Raw genomic sequence first — 22,110 nt, 5'->3', positions numbered from 1 at the left:
CAGCTCCTGGTTGTCGTTGATACCTCCTGTATCTCGTGGCTGGAGAGTGAAGACACCCGTCAACTCACCTGAAGCACCCGACATCACTGGGCATTGGACAATCGTGCCCCTGGTCACTGGTAAGTGACCCAGACTCTTTCCCCTCTGCTTTCAGTTTCCTTCCATCCTTGATCCAGGCTTGGATCGCTTCTGACACTTCTCCTCTTCACGGCAGCAGCACTTCATGAGCAGCTTCGATTGAAAAGGACGCCGCAACCCGACACCATTTGACACCTATGCACCCGGCTTCCCTGGGTGAGGTAACTCGAGTACTCCAGTGGGTGTTAGCCCTAGACACCTCTAAGTCCAAAAGGGTTTGCTTATAGTCGTCCTCTAAGTGTCCTTAAAATCTTAATTTCCAACCGCTACTTTCCCCATAAAAGTTAACGGCGATTCACGGCTGTGTTCTCACACTGCACACATCCCCCGTGGGTCCCCTGTGTCACTACCTTGGGTGATTTCTTGTGGTCCTTATACCACTTTATTGGTATATGGTTTGGTCCCAAACTTGTCGTTGTGCTTTTACTGTTGAATACTGACTTGTAACTTAGGAACTTCGAACTCTAGCCTAATAAAGAGACTAGAGGGGTGTGTTTGTTCTTAAATACATACATTTTAAATATATACCTGGTGTGCTTGTCCTTACATTTGGTCATTCAAGAGATTATAGACTGGTAAAACAAGCTGCTTTACATTCCTTCAAGATATAGCCTAAAGGCTGCTCTCCATAGCTACCACTAGGATAGCTTTCAATAAAGGTTGTCTTTAACCTATCTCCACAAGGGGTTGTTTGAACTGGTACAAGGTGACCACTTTAATTAGTGGACAGCATATACCAGGCGATCTTCTCACAAGGCTGTGAAAGAGGGCTTTGAGGGCAGGTTGTGGAGGAGGCTGTGAGGGCAGGCAGTGGAAGGAGGCTCTGAGGGGAGTCTGTTGAAGGGGGCTGTGAGGGCAGGGTGTGGAAGGAGGCTTTGAGGCCAGGCTGTTGAAGGATGCTTTAAGGGCAGGCTGTGGCAGGAGGTTGTGAGGGCAAGCTGTGGACAGAGGCTGTGAGGGCAGGATTTGGAAGGAGGCTGTGATGGTAGGCTGTGGCAGGAGGCTGTGAGGCAGCCTGTGGAAGGAGGCTGTGAGGGCAGGCTGTGGGAGGAGGCTGTGAAGCCAGGCTGTGGAAGGAGGCTGCTCAGGGCACATGGTGGAAGGAGGCTGTGAGGGCAGCTAGTAGAAGGAGGCTGTGATGGTAGGCTATGGCAGGAGGTTGTGAGGGAAGGTATGAAGGAACCACACCTTCATTCCTGAATCTGGCTTCAGCAGAGAGTGATCTAAAGTAGCCCCTTCCCTGAACATCATCACTGAGTCATTGCCAGTGTGAAGAGTGCCAGGCCATCGGAGTGTCAGGGTGGCAGAGTGCCAGGGTGCTATAGTACCTGGCCACCATACTGTCTGGGTGCCAGTGTATTAGTCTAGCAGAGTATCATGCCACGTAACTGCCAGCGTGCCTGAGCACCATGCCACCAGAGTACCAGATCACCTGAGTACCAAGCCAACATGATGTCAGGGTGCCAGTATACCAGAGTGCCAGACTAGAAGACCACCAGAGTACCAAAGTGACAGAGTACCAGAGTGTCAGGGTACCCGAGCACCAGATTACCAGACCACCACAGTGACAGGGTACCTAAGTACCAGGCCACCAGAGTACCAGAGTGCCATGGTTGTCGGAGTACAGTGTGCCAGAGTACTAGGCCACCAGAGTAACAGAGTGCAATAGTACCTGGGCACCAGAGTACCAGGCCACCAGAGTACCAGGGTTGCCAGCACACAGGGTGCCATAATACCAGGGTGACAGAGTATCATAATACCACAGAATAGAGAGTGAAGAGAGAGGGACAACTGAGGAAGAACATAGGAAGAGCCCAGGGACAATGTAAAGAAAAGAAAGGATCAAGAAACAGAGAACGGATGAAGAAGAGAGGGAGAACAGAAGGGAGGAGTGGGAGCACGCTGAGAGTGAAGAGCAACAATAGAGAAAAAACAGAGAGAGAACGCAAGATAAACAGAGAAGAAATGAAGATCATGAAAGAACCGAGAGAGAACAGATAAAAATGGAACAGATGAGAAGAACAGAGTGAGAACAGTGATATAACACAGAGAGAACATAGAACTCCTAACACATGGTCGTTACTGAAATATCTAATGACACTCCAAGATCTCTTACCTTCGGTGCCTGGGTACAGAATCCAAGATCTGTTACCTTTTGGGCCCGGGTACAGTACCTGAGATCTCCTACCTTCAAAGTCCAGTTAAAGACTCCGAGATCTCTTACATTTGCAGCACCGTTACAGACTCTAAGATGTGTTACTTGTGGAGTACAGGCACACAGGTTTCTTTGGTCAGAAATCTTACAGACTCTGAGATCTCTTATTTATGGGGTTCAGGTACATGGGTTTCTCTGATGAGGTGCATGGAAACAAGGTACCTCCAAGACTAACAACCTGGTATCAGAGAATCAGAGCGTTAATGTTTTGATTTATAATTATATATTTTCCAAATCCTAGGACATCTCACTTAGGCGGCTTCTGCAAGAAATCCCATGTACTCCTCGACTAGACCTGGACAACACCCTGAAGCATGGCAGCTGCAATGTGTGCCAATGAGCTGCATTCAACACCCAGTGACACTTGTTCACATTTGCAGCTTTGGGACAGACTGGAGGATGGAAGTGAGGACATAATATGTGGGCTCCCAATGAAGTGTTTCAATTGGATGCTTTGTGACAGATCTGCATGTAGTGTCCCAAACACCACTTCTTTCAGATACATCATGCTGATTTTCATTTTATTCTTGATGGTGCTTCAATGTGCTGCTGGAGATGTTTCTAAACACACACCCAGGTGTAGCCTCCGAACCAGGACAACGCCGAGCATGTACAAGGCTGGAGACCTCATGATTGGGGCGATCATGCAGCGTCATCTGCATAACCTCCAATACTGGAAAGGTTTCAGCGAGTTGAAAGATCCGTGGAGATGCCACTGGTGAGTAGTGAGAGGCCTTTCTTGTCACGCATGAAGAGTCCTCCACAAGTGCTTATCCAAAAGTGTAGTTTGTGAACCAGGCCCAGAGAGTGTTCCAAGCTGTGTCCGAGAAGTCTGTCAGTGTTGAGTGCTCATATTTTGCTTGTTTGTAGCCTGTTGCAAACTTTCATGCTTGCACACTGTAATGCTTGCACGCAGCATGATCTGCACTTGCATGCTTGCACACCGAATTGCTCATAGGCATCATGTTGTAAACTTTTATTCTTGCACACTGTATTGCTTGCACGCAGCATGTTTTGCACTTGCCTGCTTACACACTGCATTGCTTGAAGGCAGCATGTTGCACACCTGCACACTGTATTGCTTGAACAAAGCATGTTGCGCACTTGCATGCTTAAACAGTGCATTGCTTCCATGCAGAATGTTGAACACTTGCATGCTTGCACACTGTATTGCTTGAAGGCAGCATGTTGCGCACTTGCATGCTTGCACACTGTATTGTATTGAATGCAGCATGTTGCGCACTTACATGCTTGCAAACTCTATTGCTTCCATGCAGAATGTTGAACACTTGCATGCTTGCTCACTGTATTGCTTGAACGCAGCATGTTGAACACTTGCATGCAGCATGTTGCACTCTTCATTGCTTGCACACTGTGTTGCTCACACGCAGCATGTTAAACACTTGCATGCTTGCAAACTGTTTTACTTGCACGCAGCATGTTGCACACTTGCATGCTTGCACACTATATCACTTGCATGCAGCATGTTGCGCACTTCATTGCTTGCAAACTGTATTGCCTGCACGCAACATGTTGAACACTTGCATACTTGCACACTGTGTTGCGTCCAAGCAACATGTTGAACACTTGCATACTTGCACACTGTGTTGCGTCCAAGCAACATGTTGAACACTTGCATGCTTGCACACTATATCGCTTGCATGCAGCATGTTGCGCACTTCATTGCTTGCACACTGAATTGCTCACACGCAGCATGTTGAACACTTGCATGCTTGCACACTGAATTGCTCACACGCAGCATGGTGAACACTTGCATGCTTGCACACTCTGTTGCTTGCACGCAGCAAAACCTGTGTCCCCAAGATACATAAATGCAAATCAAACTTTCTGTTCAAAGCTGCAAAACTTCAGAAAATCCACAAGAGTGAATGTGTATTTGTTTAATTACATTTTACGCGAAAATTTGCGAGAGCCATGGCAACTTTGCGTAAAATAATGTATAATTTTAATTAGGAGAGCAATACCTCTATTGTCATAACCCTAGCATGCCACAGAAGATAGCATCCTCTAATTTGCAGAATGCACTGCAGGCTTTTAATTGGACTAATAATGAGGAGCCTAATAATTTTCAACCAATCTCACGCCTCCCATTACCTGCAAAATTTGTTGGAAAAACCATGTATTTGCAACTTAGCGCCTTTCTACTTGAAACCCAAATGTTAGATCCCACTCAATATGGGTTCAGAGAAGGGCACAGTACAGAATCGGTAGAGATAAGGGAGGCTCTGGAAAGGGGAGGTAAGGCTGCCCTAATTATGTTGGACTTGTCTGCGGCCTTTGATATGGTCCATCATGATGTATTGATGGACCGTTTGTTGGCATGTGGGGTCCAAGGTAAAGCATGGAAGCTCCTGAAATCCTTTCTGATGGAAAGATCACAGATTGTGGTACTGGGTAAATTTCATTCTCGACCTTTCTCTTTGCCTTGCGGAGTGTCACAGGGTTCTTCGTTTAGCCCCACTCTTTTTTAATATATATGTATCTTCCCTAGCTTCTTTAATTGGTTCCTTTGGCTTCAGCCTGACATCGTATGCAGACTACACACAAATTGTGGTGGCTCTGCTGCCAGGACTGGCAGCAGGAATTGAAAACCGGTTCCACGATTGTATGGCAACAATCGGGAGGTGGATCTCACAAAACTGTCTAAAACTGAATTCAGGAAAGACGGGGGTCATCTTGTTTGGAAATGATCCCAACTTCTGGACCCGAAATTGGTGGCCAGAAGCTATGGGGACTCTTCCTGTTCCTACCAGGAAAGTAAAAAACCTAGGAGTCATAATTGATGAAAAACTCAACTTTGGTGACCAGATCAATGCAGTGGCATCAACTACCCCCAATGAAATCAGAATGATTAAGAAAATTCTCCCCTTCCTGCCGGCTGACAGCCAGCGGACTGTAGTTACTGCACTCATTCTGTCCAGGCTTCATTATTGCAACAGCCTTTATTTAAACATACAGGAACATTTTTTGAATACATTGCAACTGTTGCAAAATGCGGCAGCAGGGTTGCTTACTGGCACACCCAAATGTGCCCCATTACTAAGGAAATCAAAAACTTCATTGGTTGACAGTTAGGAAACAGGTGCGTTTTAAAGCTCTGTGCACCATTTACAAAGCACTCCAAGCACAGGCCCAGACTACTTGGAAAGGCAAATGTGGTGGTACTTACCCAGAAGCACCCTTCGCTCCTGTGGAGGCAAGTTGGTGATAGTAGCACCCATAAAAAATGCCTCATGGGGTGGGAGAAGCTTTATTGTTTGCGCAACAAAGGCCTGAAATAACCTTCCCCTATTTTTGAGAAATGCCACCGACCTCCTTACATTTAGGAGGGGATTGAAAACCTGGCTTTTTCACCTGTAATGTTGCTTTGCTCTAAAATAGTGGTTAGCGCCAGGATACCCTCAGGTAATCACCGCGCTTTAGAAATACCTATAACACAACATTAGTGCAGTAATTGATAGGTAAACTACTGCTTTGTGCTGCTTCCCTGCACACCCTTTTCATGCTAGCCTTGAGTTTTCAAGAAAGGTTGTTAGAAAAAGAGCACAAAAACACTCTTGCAACCGACCTTGTTGAACTTTTCCCGCCCAACGGTCGTCTTGACCAATCAACAGGAGTATTGTTGTCTCCATTCCAACAAGCAGGATAGGGAAGCAGGTCTTTCTTCCACGTGTTGCTGAAGCCTCATAGCAGAGTTTTATGGAGTAGAAAGCCAGGGAGTTACAAGCGGATAAAGGCCCAGTAGCTTTGGAGCTCACTGTATCCTCTGTGAAGGAAGCAAGGGAGCAGGGAACATCTGAAACTGAGGAAGGGAAAAGATTCAATGGGTGATCTATTGAAGGAGCAATGAAGAGAGTGGGGCATTGAAAGTTATCCCACAACCCCCCCAGACCCTCCCGGCAACAGATTCCTCCAAGGTGAGAGATGGCCTCTTCTGAGACATTGAAAGTTAGACCTGATACCCAAGGGGAGAGATGGACACTTTTGAGGCATTGGAAGTTAACACCCCCCTTGAGAGGTGGATTGAATGTTACCTCCATCAGAGAAGACCACTTTTGAGGCATTGAAAGTTAGCCCCCGTGAGAGATGACCACTTTTGAGGCATTGAAAGTTAACCTCCCCCTTGAGATGGGCACTTTTGAGGCATTGAAAGTTAACCCCAATCCCCAAGGGGAGATATGGCCATTTCTGAGGCATTAAAAGTTAACGTTTTTCTGACTGGGTACTACCCCGGCACTCAAATGTTACTGTTGACAATGTCAGTCAGAATAATTTAGGGTATGACTCGAATACACAGTACTGATGCGAATAGTCCTTGCTGTCCCCTAATAATCGAGAACTGAAACACTTTTTTTAAAATACACAGGAAAAAACAGTAATGTCCCATCATATGTTCTTCATAAGAAATCATGAAATTTAATATGTCTTGTCAATGTATCATATTTATATACAATTCAAAAAAGGACCTTTCTCCTTGTTGCGTTTAAATTAGGGGTGGGCGGAATTTGCGTAATCGCGTTACGCAAATCTCTGCGAAACAGTAAAAAATCTCCGCGAACATGCAGAAATTCCGCGAACACGCGGAATTGCTTGTTCGCGGTGCTTTTTTCCTGTTCACAATTGCTGTTTGCGTGCTCGAGGAGAAATATCTCGCGAACACGCATTTTGGGAACGCGAACAAGCAAAAAATTTCGCGAAGTCGCGGAAAGCTGAATTTTGGGCAATTTCGCGTTCTCCGCGGAACGCGAAATTACCCAAATTTCGCAAATTCCGCGAGCGGAACGAAATTTACCGCCCAGGCCTAGTTTAAATAGTACAGTGTACACAAGGATGTATCGTAATTTTATACAGTTTAGAAAAAGAACCTATCTCCTTGTGAAGTTAGTACAATATTACAGTATGATGTACACATCTGTCACCAATCTACACATTTAGACCCTTAAAGACGAGCCAAAATCTCCGTGAGGTGAGACGAGTCGGACGTTGAGACACCATCGAGGAAATAATCCGGAACAGCCGACAAGTGTTTTGTTACGCAATGTAACTTTTTCAAGGCTTCGATATAGTAGAGATGGATGTATTCCAGTCCAAAGGTATCGTCATCCGAAGGATGAAAGTATCAACCATAACAATCCTGTTTTCTGGGTTCACCATTCAGTTGTTTCTGGCTGCCGTATTCAAGCATCGAATCCGTAATCAATTCAGTGGGGCTGTCACAGTACGATATCCAACAAGTTTTAGGACCCTTAGAGCAAGTTATTATCCAAAGATTAGAGGCAGCGTCCATCCACCGGAGCAGCCCCAATCATTCACTGCACCTTTTGAAATAAGTAGCCGCAAAAGTATGGGAAGTATGAGTCACCTAGGTATTCCTCATCTTATAAACCGTACAATCAAACGGGCGACGTAAGAATCAAGCATTTAAGTATTCTTCTTGGCCCAGCGACGAATTATTCTGAAATGAAGCACTGTGATAGATACTTCAAGACCCAATGTGCAGGTAAGCCGTTCGAGCGTCCTCCGTTGGACTTTAAAAGTTAACCCCCAGCCCCAAGGAGAGAGATGATCACTTTTGATGCTTTGAAAGTTACCCCTATGAGATATGGCGTCTTTTGAGGCATTGAAAGTTAAACCCTCTCTTGAGAGATGGCCACTTTTAAGGCATTAAAAGTGAACCCTGATCCCCAGGGTGAGAGATGGCCACTTTAGAGGCATTGAAAGTTAAACTCCCCCGTGTGAGAGAGGCACTTTTGAGGCATTGAAAGTTAACCCCCCAGAGGTATAGATGGGCACTTTTGAGGCATTGAAAGTTATACCCCCCCTTAAGAGATAGACACTTTTGATGCATTGAAAGTTAACCCCCCCATGAGAGATGGCTACTTTTGAGGAATTGAAAGTTACCCCAATGAGAGTTGACCACTTTTGAGGCATTAAAAGTTAAAAATCCTCATGAGAATGGCCACATTAGAGGCATTGCAAGTTAAACTCCCCTGTGAGATATGGGCACTTTTGAGGCATTGAAAGTTAACCCCCCAGAAGGATAGATGGCCACTTTTGAGGCACTTAAAGTTAAACCCCCCAGGTGACAGATGACCGTGTTTGAGGCATTGAAAGTTAAACCCTCTTCTCCCTAGGTTAGAGATGACCACCTTTGAGGCATTGAAAGTTAAACCCCCTACGCCCCAGTTGAGAGATGACCACTGTTGAGGCATTGAAAGTTGACCCCCCTGAGGTGACAGATGGTTACTTTTAAGGCATTGAAAGTTAACCCCAATCCCCAAGGGGAGAGATGGCCATTTCTGAGACATTGAAAGTTAAACCGCACCCCCAAAGAGAGAGATGACCACTTTTGATGCACTGAAAGTTACCCCCATGAGACATGGCCACTTTTGAGGCATTGAAAGTTAAACCCCATCTTGAGAGATGTCCACTTTTAAGGCATTGAAAGTTAACCCCAATCCCCAAGAGGAGAGATGGCCACTTTTGAGGCATTGAAAGTTAAATCCCCCCTTGAAAGATGAACACTTTTGATGCATTGAGGGTTAACCCCTCTCATGAGAGATGGCCACATTAGAGCATTGAAAGTTGAACTCCCTTGTGAGAGACAGGCACTTTGATGCATTGAAAGTTAACCCCCCAGAGGAATAGATGGGCACTTTTGAGGCATTGAAAGTTAAACCCCTCCTTGATAGATGGGCACTTTTGATGCATTGAAAGTTAACCTCCCATGAGAGATGGCTACTTTTGAGGAATTGAAAGTTACCCCAGTGGAGATGGCCAGTTTTGAGGCATTGAAAGTTAAAACCCCCCATGAGATATGGGCACTTTTGAGGCTTGAAAGTTAGCCTCCACAGGGATGAATGGCCACTTTTGAGGAATTAAAAAGTTGAACCCCCCAGGTGACAGATGACCATTTTTGGGGCATTTAAATTTAAACCCTCTACTGCCCAGGTGAGAGATGACCACTTTTGAGGCATTACATTTTGACCCCCCCTAATGTGACAGAGGAACACTTTTAAGGCATTGAAAGTTAACCCCACCCCTTCAGGTGAGAGATCGCCACCTCTGAGGCATTGAAAGTTAACCCCCGACCCTCAGGTGAGAGATGGCCACTTTTGAGGCATTGAAAGGTAACCTCCAAGGGGAGAGATGACTACTTTTTAGGCATTGAAAGTTAAGCCTCCTGCCCAAGGTGAGATATGACACTTTTTGAGGTATTGAAAGTTACCCCTCAACCCAAGGGGAGAGATAGCCACTTTTGAGGCATTGAAAGTTGATCCTCCCCTAAGGTGAGTGAGGGCCATGTTTGGACATTGAAAGTAAACCCCCCCGCAGGTGAGAGATGGGCACGTTTGAGGCTATGAAAGTTTCCCCCTCCAAGACGAGAGATGGCCACTTTTTGGGCATTGAAAGGTAACCCCCCCCAGGTGAGAGATGACCACTTTTGAGGCATTGAAAGGTAACCCCCCCAGGTGAGAAATTACCATGTTTGAGGCATTCATAGATGACCCTCCCAGGTGAGATATGGGCGCTTTTGAGGCATTGAAAGTTAACCCCTACCCCTAAGATTAGAAATGACCACTTTTGAGACATTGAAAGTTAAAAACCCATCAGAGATGGCCACTTTTGAGGCATTGAATGTTCCCCCCGCCCAAGGTGAGTAATGGCCACTTTTGAGGCATTGAAAGTTAAACCCCACCTCTAGGAGAGAAATGACCACTTTTGAGGCATTGAAAGTTAAAACCCCCATGAGAGATGGCCACTTTTGAGGCATTGAAAGTTAACTCCCTCAGGTGAGAGATGGCCACTTCTGAGGCATTGAAAGTTAACTCCCACCCCCAGGTGAGAGATGGCCACTTTTGAGGGATTAAAAGGTAACCTTCCTACCCCAAGGGGAGAGATAGCCACTTTTGAGGCATTGAAAGTTAAAAACCCCATGAGAGATGGCCACTTTTGAGGCATTGAAAGTTAACTCCCTCAGGGGAGAGATGGCCACTTCTGAGGCATTGAAAGTTAACTCCCACCCCCAGGTGAGAGATGGCCACTTTTGAGGGATTAAAAGGTAACCTCCCTACCCCAAGGGGAGAGATAGCCACTTTTGAGGCATTGAAAGTTAACCCTGCCAAGGTGAGAGATGACTACTTTTGAGGCATTGAAAGTTAAAACCCCCGACCCCCAAGGTGAGATATGACCACTTTTGAGGCATTGAAAGTTGACACACTGACCCCCCAAGGTGAGAAATGGGCACTTTTGAGGCATTAAAAGTTAAAACCCCCATGAGAGATGGTCACTTTCGAGGCATTGAAAGTTAGCCCCCGTCCAAGGTGACAGATGACCACTTTTGAGGCATTGAAAGGTAAACCCCACCCCCAAGGTGAGAGATGACCACTTTTGAGGCATTGAAACTTAAAACCCCCATGAGAGATTACTGCTTTTGAGGCATTCAAAGTTACCCCCCCCCCCCCCCACACAAGGGGACAGATAGCCACTTTTTAGGCATTGAAAGTTGACCCTCCCCTAAGGTGAGAGATTGCCATGTTTGAGGCACTTAAAATGAACCCCCCCCCCCCCCCCCCGGTGAAAAATGGCCACTTTTGAGGCATTGAAATTTAAACCCCTGTGAGAGATGGCTACTTTTGAGGCATTGAAAGTTAAACACCACGATGAGAGATGACTACTTTTGAGACATTGAAAGTTAACCCGTGAGATATGGGCGCATTTGAGGCATTGAAAGTTAAACCCCACCCCCAAGGAGAGAGATGGCCACATTTGAGTCGTTGAAAGTTACAGCCCCTGAGTGAGAGATGGCCACTTTTGTGGAATTGAAAGTTAACCCCCCCCCCACCAGGTGAGAGATGGCCACTTTTGAGATACTGAAAGTTAATGCCCCCAGGTAAGAGATGGGCACTTTTGGGGCATTGAAAGTTGCTCCCTGCCCAGGAGAGAGATGCCCAATTTTGAGGCATTGAAAATGAAATCCACCCATGAGAGTTGGCTATTTTTGATGCATTGAAAATTACCATAACCCCCCAAGGTGAGAGAGGCACACTTTGAGGCATAGAAAGTTAAACACCCCCGTGAGAGATGGCCACTTTTGTTGTATTGAAAATTGCCCCCCTCGCCAAGGTGATAGTTTGCCACCTTAGAGGCACTGAAAGTTAAACCCCACCCCAAAGGCAAGAGATGCCCACTTTTATTCTTTTTTGTTAGAACGGAGAAACTATTTCTTTTGTTCTTGTCTGTGCTCTGTCCTTTTAACAAATGTCATTCAGATTCTCACCTTTTCAGTTCTGCTTCTTACAACCAACTTCTCACTTGTGCTCAACATACTGTGCTGATGTGCATCCACGTCGACCCTCGAGATCTTGTTTACATTCTGTACATCTGCCCCCTTCGTGCACCACATTTGCTTTACACCATCAGTTCTTTCTACACTCTCTGCTGCCCTCCACACTTCAGCTCTTCACTCTACACAGACATCATTAACATTCACTTCCGGCCTTCACCTGCACTCTCTCCTCTGTACGCACGCCCTTCATCTTGTACATTTGCTCTTCAAACTCAAAGTTCGCTCTCCACCCACATTTGTTTCTGACATCTTTTCCCACCATGGGTATCTGCTCTTCACTGTATCCATCTGCTGTACATGCTCCATAGTACCCTCCTTACTGTAAATGCCCTCCCTCTACTGTTACTTTCTGCCATATCTACTTTCTACCAAGTACCTATATCATCTTTCCACTATCTGCACCTGCTCTCCACCCTTGAAAAGCACTCCCCTGTACAGTCCCTCTCCATGGCCCACACCCTCACCGTAGTGCAGCACCACATCTCTAGTCCATGTGCTTCATCCGCTTTCCTCGAAGGTGGCAAGCCATTGAAGTAACAAGAGAGCCGACCCTAGTGTCAATCCTGACTCTGAGAGCCCCTACAAAACTCAAGCCTTGGAAATATTTGACACATAATTATTGCAAAAAACATCATGTGGTTAAGTGTCTTCGAAATTCCAAAAAATGCATTTAACACAGAGAAGCATTTCGTCTTAATACCTCAGGTGATATGTTGCCACTGGAAAGTATTTATTAAAAGAGATTTCTAACATGCTTGAGAAACATTTCTGCCCCCCCTCCCAGGAGATAATGCTATTGGGTAACTAAGAGACACATCGTGTGATCCCCATATGAGGCCTTTATTCTTATGCTAGATGGAGGGACACTATAGGCAACGTGGAGCAGCATTAAAGGCTACTAACTCAAAGTCAAGACGTTTTGTATAGGGTGCATGTTGTACTTCCATATTTGAGGGTGCTCCCACATGTGATAATGAACAAAACAGTGGCTCTGTGAAATAAAGTAGTTTCCTATGATCAAACAATTTGGTCATGCAGGGAAGCTGAGAGCGATCACAGATTTTCAAGTTTTGCACAGTGAAATGTAGCCACTAGATGGGTGTCTCTTTTTGTCATCAAAGCTTAATGTTTTGTCCTTAATTCTTGGAAGATGAGATTAGACAGGTTGGCTTGTGGTTGTTAGGCCCTGTGCACAAACACTTCCATTTTACATGCTCATGTTTAAAATTAACATCTTTTAAACAGTGACTTTTAGAATACTTTTTTCTTGAGCACCAGCATATGATAACGTACTCAGAAAATGATAACATACATGTACATTTCCTTGTAGGTACAATGTCATCTCTTAGAATATTCTGTACAAGGTACCGTTACGCTGCTTAAACTGTGTTGTTGATTATTGTCTGTTAGGCGACAGCTCTCGTAGGTAGAATAAACAATTATGCTCAGGCATTGAACGCATGGGTCCAGTTTAATATATCAGCTGGACCAAGCCTTTGCTTAGGCAAGGGAGCATTTTGATGGATTGCTGTGGTCACTCAGTGCCTGAATTCTATCCCAGAAAAAATCCACCCTTATCCCGAGAAGGATGGCGGCCTGCTCTACACCAAGACTTCTACAACAAGATTGGCTACCAGGTGACCCAATGCACACAGATATCTAGGGAGTAAGTCCACTCTAAGGTATTCTGGCTGACCTGCACACCCTATGCTTATTAGGATAGGCAGAGTTAGGTGGAGTACAAACATATGTATTCACATAATCCAATGCAAATATATAATTGTTGAATTGTTCATTCTTTTCACCCTTCTTGTCATGCTGGTGACATTATTTTGCTTCATTCTACTAATTATTGCAGCACATGAATTTATTATTTTACACAAGAGTCTAATTGCCTCAATAAGTATTTGAATTGCCAATTCATGTACTTCTTGTGTATTTCTTTGTGCATGCCTGAGTTACTAACACAAGGGTAAGATGTTTCCATAATTTCCTTGGGGGAATCAGCGTTGTTATGTTCTGAACTTGCAGACACCATCAGATACCTGTCCAGGTTTACGTCTGAAAGGCACGTTGTGAGCTATCCAGGAATCAGGCAACATATTCTGATCTTTTACGTGGACATAGTCCCCATATTTTTCATGCTTATGTTGCCCAAACCCACAGTCTTACTTAATTAGTAAGAACCGTATAAGAAGGGAGAATCTACAATTCATTTTTTGCCAGTATTGCAAAGCACAAACCTTGCCATAGTGTGTTACACATTTTTCTCTGTCATTTACTGGTGCTCTCCACTTTCCACAGGTACTCTCTCCACACTGTTCACCTGGTGTCTGCCTTGTTTATCTATTCTCTATCATGGGCCGCGCTGTACATGCACTCCCATGCTCACGTATGCTTCCTATATGCACTCTCCATAACTGGTCTGCAACCTGCAAATTCGTTTTCCAGGATATTCACTTCTCATCTTGCATGTCTCCTCTCCACCTTGTATTTATCCTCTTCACATCCACTTTCCAAGCTGCACTTGCAGACTGCAACCTCCATTTATGCTTACCACCCTTTCAGATTACCATCCTGTACCTCTGATCACCTACAGATATGCCCTACTCTCTGGAGTATATTCACAAGAACGTGTGATAACTACCGCAAGAGTAGTGTAAAGCAACTTTCAATATCACAGCCCATTGCTGAAAAATAACCCAGTGACAACGTGGTATTCACAACAAGGCGGTAGCATGCGATAGTCTGCCGAAACCGTGGACAATGTCTGTGTTAAACCACCTCGATGAAGATAAAAACACAAACCACAACACCAAAAAACCTGCGATGGGCCTAAGCACTATAAGGAAATCAGCGATAAGCAGCGCCAGGCCAGCAACACACACCTGGCAGGTGGGAAAAATCTCCATAAAACGGAGACAGCCGGAGCAGGTGCAGAGGACGAGCACTCCGGACAACCAGCCTGGGACCCCGGGGACAGGGAAGGGCAAGGACAAGAAGACAAGGAAGACGAAGTTCAGTCTGCAGGCCTACAGGATCATAGTCACGGAGGTGATGGAACACCATCAACAACTCTTTGTCATCTCCAACGTGTCACTGGGCACCAAAACTGCAATATAGCGGGACATCGTGGACAAGGTGAATGCCCTCAGAGAGCGCAAGCAGACAATGGACATGAACAAGAGGTGAGGGAATGACATCAAGCAGAAGACCAAGGAGAAACTCTCCACCAACCAGAAAGCAGCAATGCAAACTGGAGGTGGGGGCCCAGAGCCACAGCTGGAGCTGGATGACATGGAGGAGCTGGTGTTGACAGTCATCAGTGTGGAGACTGTGGACGGAGTCTGGGGACTGGACACTGCTCGACAGGACACAACACAACCGCAACAGGGTGCGTGACCACCAGGTACTGGGGGAACGAGTGGAGATGGCCACAATGGCACACATGCACAATCAACCAGAGCACAGTGCACACCCACAATGACTCTGGGTCATCGCCCAGATCTACAGACTGTCACAATGTACAATGCCATGCTGTCTGAATGTCAACCTGTACCATGCATCTACACACATGTGAACACATTGTAATACACCATCTCCCCTTCACATCGCAGGGGCACCATCAACACCTCCTGCAGAGCAGTCCCAGCCACTCTTCAATGATGATGAGGACAACACCAGCCTCAATGCCCAAATTATCCAAGACTTCATTGACGTCATCCGCCACTCACCTCTAGGCTCAGGGCAGCTCAGCCTTATAGATGAGACCCCACCCACCACCCAAACCACCCAGCAGGAGGCACCCACAGCCCCGGCACCCTCCCACGACCTCCAGGAACAGCACATGAACTTCCAACGCTGTGTGCTCGAGTGCCAGATGGAGACGGCTGAGCAGGTGCGGGTGGGATTCGGCGTCATGGCTGCCAAACTGGACACCATCCTTGGTTGTCTATGTCCGCTCCATGGTTTCCAATGAGCCCTGACTGACATCACTGGAGTCATGACATGCAGAGAAGAACATCTGTCCACTCAAAGTGGCTCCTGCTATGCCAGCCATGAGCTGGCACACATACGGAGGCTCATGGAGGACATGGTGCGGATGGAGGCGGAAAGGATGGCAGCCACCGCTGCACATCATCGAAATGTAGCTGTGATCTATCATGCCCTACAGATCTCCACCATGGCATTGTCACCACAAGGCGTGGCACTGATGAATGTTGCTGCCCCCACACCATCCACATCCCCGCCCACTGGTGTGTCAGTGGCACACAGTGCAGCAGCCGGATCCACTCAGGCCCCTGATGTGTTAGTGGCACACAGTTCGGCAGCTGGATCCACTCAGGCCCCTGATGTGTCAGTGGCACACAGTGCTGCAGCCGGTTATTGAACACCCACAGGTGGGGCAGGACACACACCTGGGGACGAGGAAGTAGATTGGAATGTGGTCAGAAGGACCAGGCACTAGCATTCATTAGGGCCACCTGGCCTGTTTCTGCTTGGTCCCGCATATGGCCTCATGACCTTCCACTGACCCACGATACACTCGATGCACTCACCTTGGACAGTGACATGTACTACCAATTCTGGATTGATGACCAATGACACGGCGACCAGGCTGCGGACTGTACCCTTCCCTTCAGCAGGACTTGTCATTCCCGGATGGACTCTGGCTGGCCCTCCACGGGCCCATATTGTCAAGTGGGCTGGGCATTGCTCTAAACTGCTCCAGCTGCATAACTGCACTGGATGTGCAATAAACATCCATTGACACACTGCTGTCAAAGTGGTGAAGCTGCTTACCGTTCGCGAGCAGGAAAAAAACTCTGCTGCACCACGCGAAGCACGGTTTTCTGTACTCCGCGAGCTCCGCGGAGTGCAGAAAACTCTGCAAACTCCGCCAACGGAGCAGAATTCGAAGCCCAGGCCTACCTACATTAAGAGTGAACCATGCAACACTTTCAACCAACCACTGTTGTGACCCCAAAGTCAAGCTTTTGCATCTGTTCTCTTCCCAGCACCGTGGTAAATTAAGCACTTGCTCCTGCTTCAGCACCAAGGAGAGCCAGTACAACCCTGCCCCCGGGCTTCTCGAGTCAGGAAAAATGTAACTGACTGTTGTGACTTGTTACAGGGACCCTCAGCACCTTAACCTTCCATGGGGTCCGCATATCACAACCTGCAAGTGACTGATTGTCACTGGTACATTTTTCCTATTGACTGCTATTGTAAAGGTTCTGGATTGAATTGATTTGTTTTATGACTTGCTCTAAAATCCATATCTCCAGTTAAATATCTCCAATCTTGTTAATTTTGGTGTTTAAAGTCATAAAAATTTGCTTTATTTTATAAATTGGTTTTGGCTATTTTTCGTGTAAATTACGTATCATGTTCCTCTAATATGGCTTGGCTGCTCTTTCTCACACTACCAGGACTCAGCTACGGATTAATTATTGTGAATCCAATTGCCATCTTTGGGGTATTGTGATAATATTACATGGTGAGCCTATCCAACATCACCACATGATACTTCACTTTCCTACATTTCCCAACCTGTGCATCTATCAGTCATCCTCTGCTACATCAACCCTGAACAATCTTCTCCGACCTGCGCAATAGCTCTTCAAGTTAGACAGTCACCGCTCACATCCTCATTCTAAACTGTACATAAACACTTCCCCCTCGTCTCTTTCTCCTGACCCGTTATATCTGCGATCTTGTAAAAGTGTCACATTCTAGACGTGTTCTACACAATCTAGTTGCGCTCTACTCATCAGCTATGCTGTACTTCCTTCTAATGTAGGCTGTACTGTCCACATAATCTAAATAAAAAATAACTCTCCACGATCCGCACCCACTTTACATATGTTCTCCTCACCAGCTCAACACATATGCAGTGCAGTTCTTTATCCTACACATCCACTCTCCAGCTTAAACATCAATTCTACATTCTGTACATCTGCAATCCACACTCCTCTACTCACGCAACATTCTATCTCCACCCTCTACATCCTTTCTCTGTCTGATAAACCACACCTGCAATCTGTCCTACTCATTCACTTTCAGCCCACAATATTTGCTCTCTAATCTCCACAATATGTCTCCATCATTAACATTCACTATTCCCTGAAACACACAACTGACCCTCTCCTTCTGCTCTCTACTGGCCATGTCCCACTATATATATATCCCACTGTTTATGTTCTCCACTAGATGTCCCCATCTGTGTCATCCACATGTATATATCCAACTACTTATGTTCTCAACTGCATGCCCTGTCTGTCATCCCACTGTATGTGTCTTACTGCTTCTGTTGTCCACCACATGCTTCCCTCTGCCATCCCCGTCTATGTGTCCCACTGCTACTGTTCTCCACCACATGCCCCATCTAGGTCATCCCCAGGTATGCATCCATCGATTACTTTTCTCAACCACATGCCCTATCTGTGTCATCCCACAATATGTATCCCACAGCATCTTTTTTTCATCACATGTCCATATCTGTGAAGTCCCACTGTATGTGTCCCTTTGCATCTATTCTCCATCACATTCCCCCATCTAAGTCATCACACTAAATGTATCCCGACGCTTCTTTTCTCCTGCCTATGCCCCATCTGTGCCAACCCACTGTATGTATCCCACTGCTTTTGTTCTCCATCACATGCCCCTTCTGTGTCATCCCATGGTTTATGTCCCACTACTTCTTGCCTAAACCACATGCCACATCTGTGTCATCCCACTGTATGTATCCTGCTGTTTCAGTTCTCAACTACATGCCCCCATCTGTCACACCACTTTATGTATCCCACAGCTTCAGTTTTCCTCCAGGTTCACCATTTGTCTTGTCCCACTGTATTTATCCCACTGCTTCTGTTCTAAACAAACCACATTCCCCATTTGTGTCATCCCACTCTATGTATATCACTGTTTCTTTTCTCCACCACCTGCCCTCATCTGTCATCTCAATGTATGTATGCTACTACTTCTGTTCTCCACCACATTCCCCATCTGTGCCATCGCATTGTATGTATCCCACTGCTTCTGTTCTCTACCACATGCCCCCATCTGTCATCCCACTGTATGTGTCCCGCTGCTACTGTTCTCCATCACATGCCCCATATGGGTCATACCCAGGTATGCATTCATCTATTTCTTTTCTCAACCACATGCCCCATTTCTGTATTCCCACAATATGTATCCCACAGCTTAATTTCTTCATCACATGCCCACATCTGTGTGGTACCACTGTATGTATCCTTTTGCATCTCTTCCCCATCACATTCCCCCATCTCAGTGATCACACTAAATGCATCCCACTGCTTCTTTTCTCCCGCATATTCCCCCATCTGTGCCAACCCACTGTATGTATCCCACTGCTTCTGTACTCAACCACATGCGCCTCTCTATGTCTAATACAAGTATATATCCCACTGCTTCTGTTCTCCACCACGTGCCCCATCTGTGTCATCCCACTGTATGATCACACTGCTTCTGTTCTCCACCACATGCCCCATATGTGTCATCCCATGGTTTGTTTACCACTGCTTCTTGTCTGAACAACATGCCACATCTCTGTCATCCCAATGTATGATCACACAGTTTATGTTCTCCACCACATGTCACCTTCTGGTCATCTCACTATATGCATCCATTGGCTTCTTCTTCAAACCACATGCCCCCTTCTGTGTCATCCCACTGAGTGGTTCCCACTTCTACTGTTCTTCATCAAATGCCCCCATTGGTGTCATCCCACTGTATGTATCCCCTGTAGAGGCCAGCACAGATAAGAGCAAATCAACACAGAGGCAGGTAAGTGGTTTTATTTTTTTGTTTAATATAACTTATCCTGTCAAATGTCAACTTTCAAGACCTCCACCCTGCTCCACCACGCCCTGCTCCACCGCCCAACCACTCTTGCCACATCTGTGTCATCCCAATGTATGTATCCCACTGCTTCTATTCTCCACCACAAGCCCTATCTGTGTCATCACACTGCATCTGTTCCCATCCACATGCCCCCATATGTGTCATCCCAAGGCATTTATCCCACTGATTCTGTTCTCCACCACATTCCCCATCTGTGCCATCCTACTATTTGTATCCCATTGATTCTGTTCTCAACCACACGCCCCATCTGTCATCCCAGTGTATGTATCCCACTGCTTCCAGTCTCATCCACATGCGCCCATCTGTCATACCACTGTATGAATGCTACTGTTTCTGTTAACCAATACATGCCCATCTGTGTCATTCCACTGTATGTATCCCACTCCTTCTATTCCCAACCACATGCCACATCTGTGTTGTAGGAGAGTTTTTGCTGGTGTTTCACTGTTTTTTGACCTTAGTCTGGCTGTGGCCCTGCTAACCATGACCACAGCCTAGCTGCTTCGTCTCTATAATGGTTTGCATGTACATTAGGTACATATCTAATTGGATTCTGGAGTGCCTTATAAGCCCCTAGTATATGGTATACTATGTACCTAGGGCATAGGTACCTCAGAGGCCTACCATGAGCTGCAGCATGTATTATGTCACCCCTGGGACGCACTCCAAAATGGCACCAAATGTCTGCTACTGCAGCCTGGGTAAGGGTGTGCTTGCACCCCTTATCGTGGTATAGGCTACCTATATCCACATATATATACAGACACATATAAACCTATAAGTCACTCCTATGGCAGGCCTTGACAATCCTGAAGGCAGAGTGCTTGGTTTTGTGTGAGAGGGTGCCCAAACATGAGCTGGGCCCCTCTGCAGCTTTCCGAAATCCTTCCTTACATCTGTTCTGTGATACAACCATACCATATACTCTTAAGTGCATTATAACCTCGCGGTAAATGCTAACTTTTGAATGGCTGCATCAAAACATGTCGTGTTTGGTGTCAAATGCTTTGGAATACTACCCCCCTGCCAATTCTGGCGGCAGGGTTAGCATTCCACTCTTCTAGAGGGAGAGACATGTTCACACTGGCTAAACCCTGTAGGACTTTCCTGAGCCATGGCATCACAAAATGGATGCCTCTGCCACAGACACGGGTCTGGCCTCCTGCTGTTGACCGAAACTCCGGCAGGGGAGGCCAGGACAATAGTTTTCCTGTCGAAGGGAGGTGTAACCACCTCCCCAGACAGGCAGATGTGTATTGGGGCTGGGCGGGGGCACTCTCTGGTGCTTTGAAGTCCTGCACTGGGGGCACACTTGGTGTCCCTGTGCATAGTCCAGTTCAAACCGGTTGCAGGGGATACCTGCCCCTGCTCTGGCGTGAAACTGGACAAAGGAAATAGGTGTAACCACCCCTCTTTCCAAGCCCACCCGTAGGTGGGGCGTTAGAGTTAGTCCAGCCCCTAAACTTACCATAAGTATAGAAATCCAGTCCCTAGGACTTTAGATTACCCTTTACAAAACTCTGTAACATATACCCTGGACCTTCGACTTTTTATCCTGACTAGAAGACTGAAGAAATCAGGGAACCGAGCTCACCTGAACGCCGCCACCGCCAAGAGTCCGTACAGACCATACGGTTGTGCCGCCACCGCCAAGAGTCATCGCCAGCCAGATCCCGCGCCGCCGCACAACGGGACTACGAATCCCGGCAGCACTTGCGGCGGCGCACAGCACGCACGCATCAACGGCGCCAGGAGGCGCATAAAATCAGCGTAAGGCCGGCGGAGCGGGGGGAACCGAGCTCACCTGAACGCCGCCACCGCCAAGAGTCCGTACAGACCATACGGTTGTGGCGCCACCGCCAAGAGTCATCGCCAGCCAGATCCCGCGCCGCCGCACAACGGGACTACGAATCCCGGCAGCACTTGCGGCGGCGCACAGCACGCATGCATCAACGGTGCCAGGAGGCGCATAAAATCAGCGTAAGGCCGGCGGAGCGGGGGGAACCGAGCTCACCTGAACGCCGCCACCGCCAAGAGTCCGTACAGACCATACGGTTGTGCCGCCACCGCCAAGAGTCATCGCCAGCCAGATCCCGCGCCGCCGCACAACGGGACTACGAATCCTGGCAGCACTTGCGGCGGCGCACAGCACGCACGCTTCAACGGCGCCAGGAGGCGCATAAAATCAGCGTAAGGCCCGCTTCGCGGGACGCGAGCGGGACGCCCGGGGCGAAGCCCGGGCAAAGGGCGGGCCCTCTACGGCCCTCATCGGCAGGAAGAGGCAGGGGCTGGGCCACACACGCTGCAGGAGTCATATCGGACATCATTGCACAAGTAAGTTGAGCCTATATAAGTCCCCACATTCATTTTATCGCACGAACTGCGGTTACAAAATAAGTCATGCCTAAAAAGGTTGTTACAGTCCAAAATAACAATATGAACAATTATTTGGTTCAGACTGTACAGAAGATTAATACGCAAAGGAGGGAGTCATTGGGGC

Source organism: Triturus cristatus, chromosome 5_1, assembly GCF_964204655.1.
Source record: "Triturus cristatus chromosome 5_1, aTriCri1.1, whole genome shotgun sequence".
Classification (NCBI taxonomy): Eukaryota; Metazoa; Chordata; class Amphibia; order Caudata; family Salamandridae; genus Triturus; species Triturus cristatus.
The sequence above is the reverse complement of the archived record's forward strand: the minus strand, read 5'-3'. Positions refer to the sequence as shown.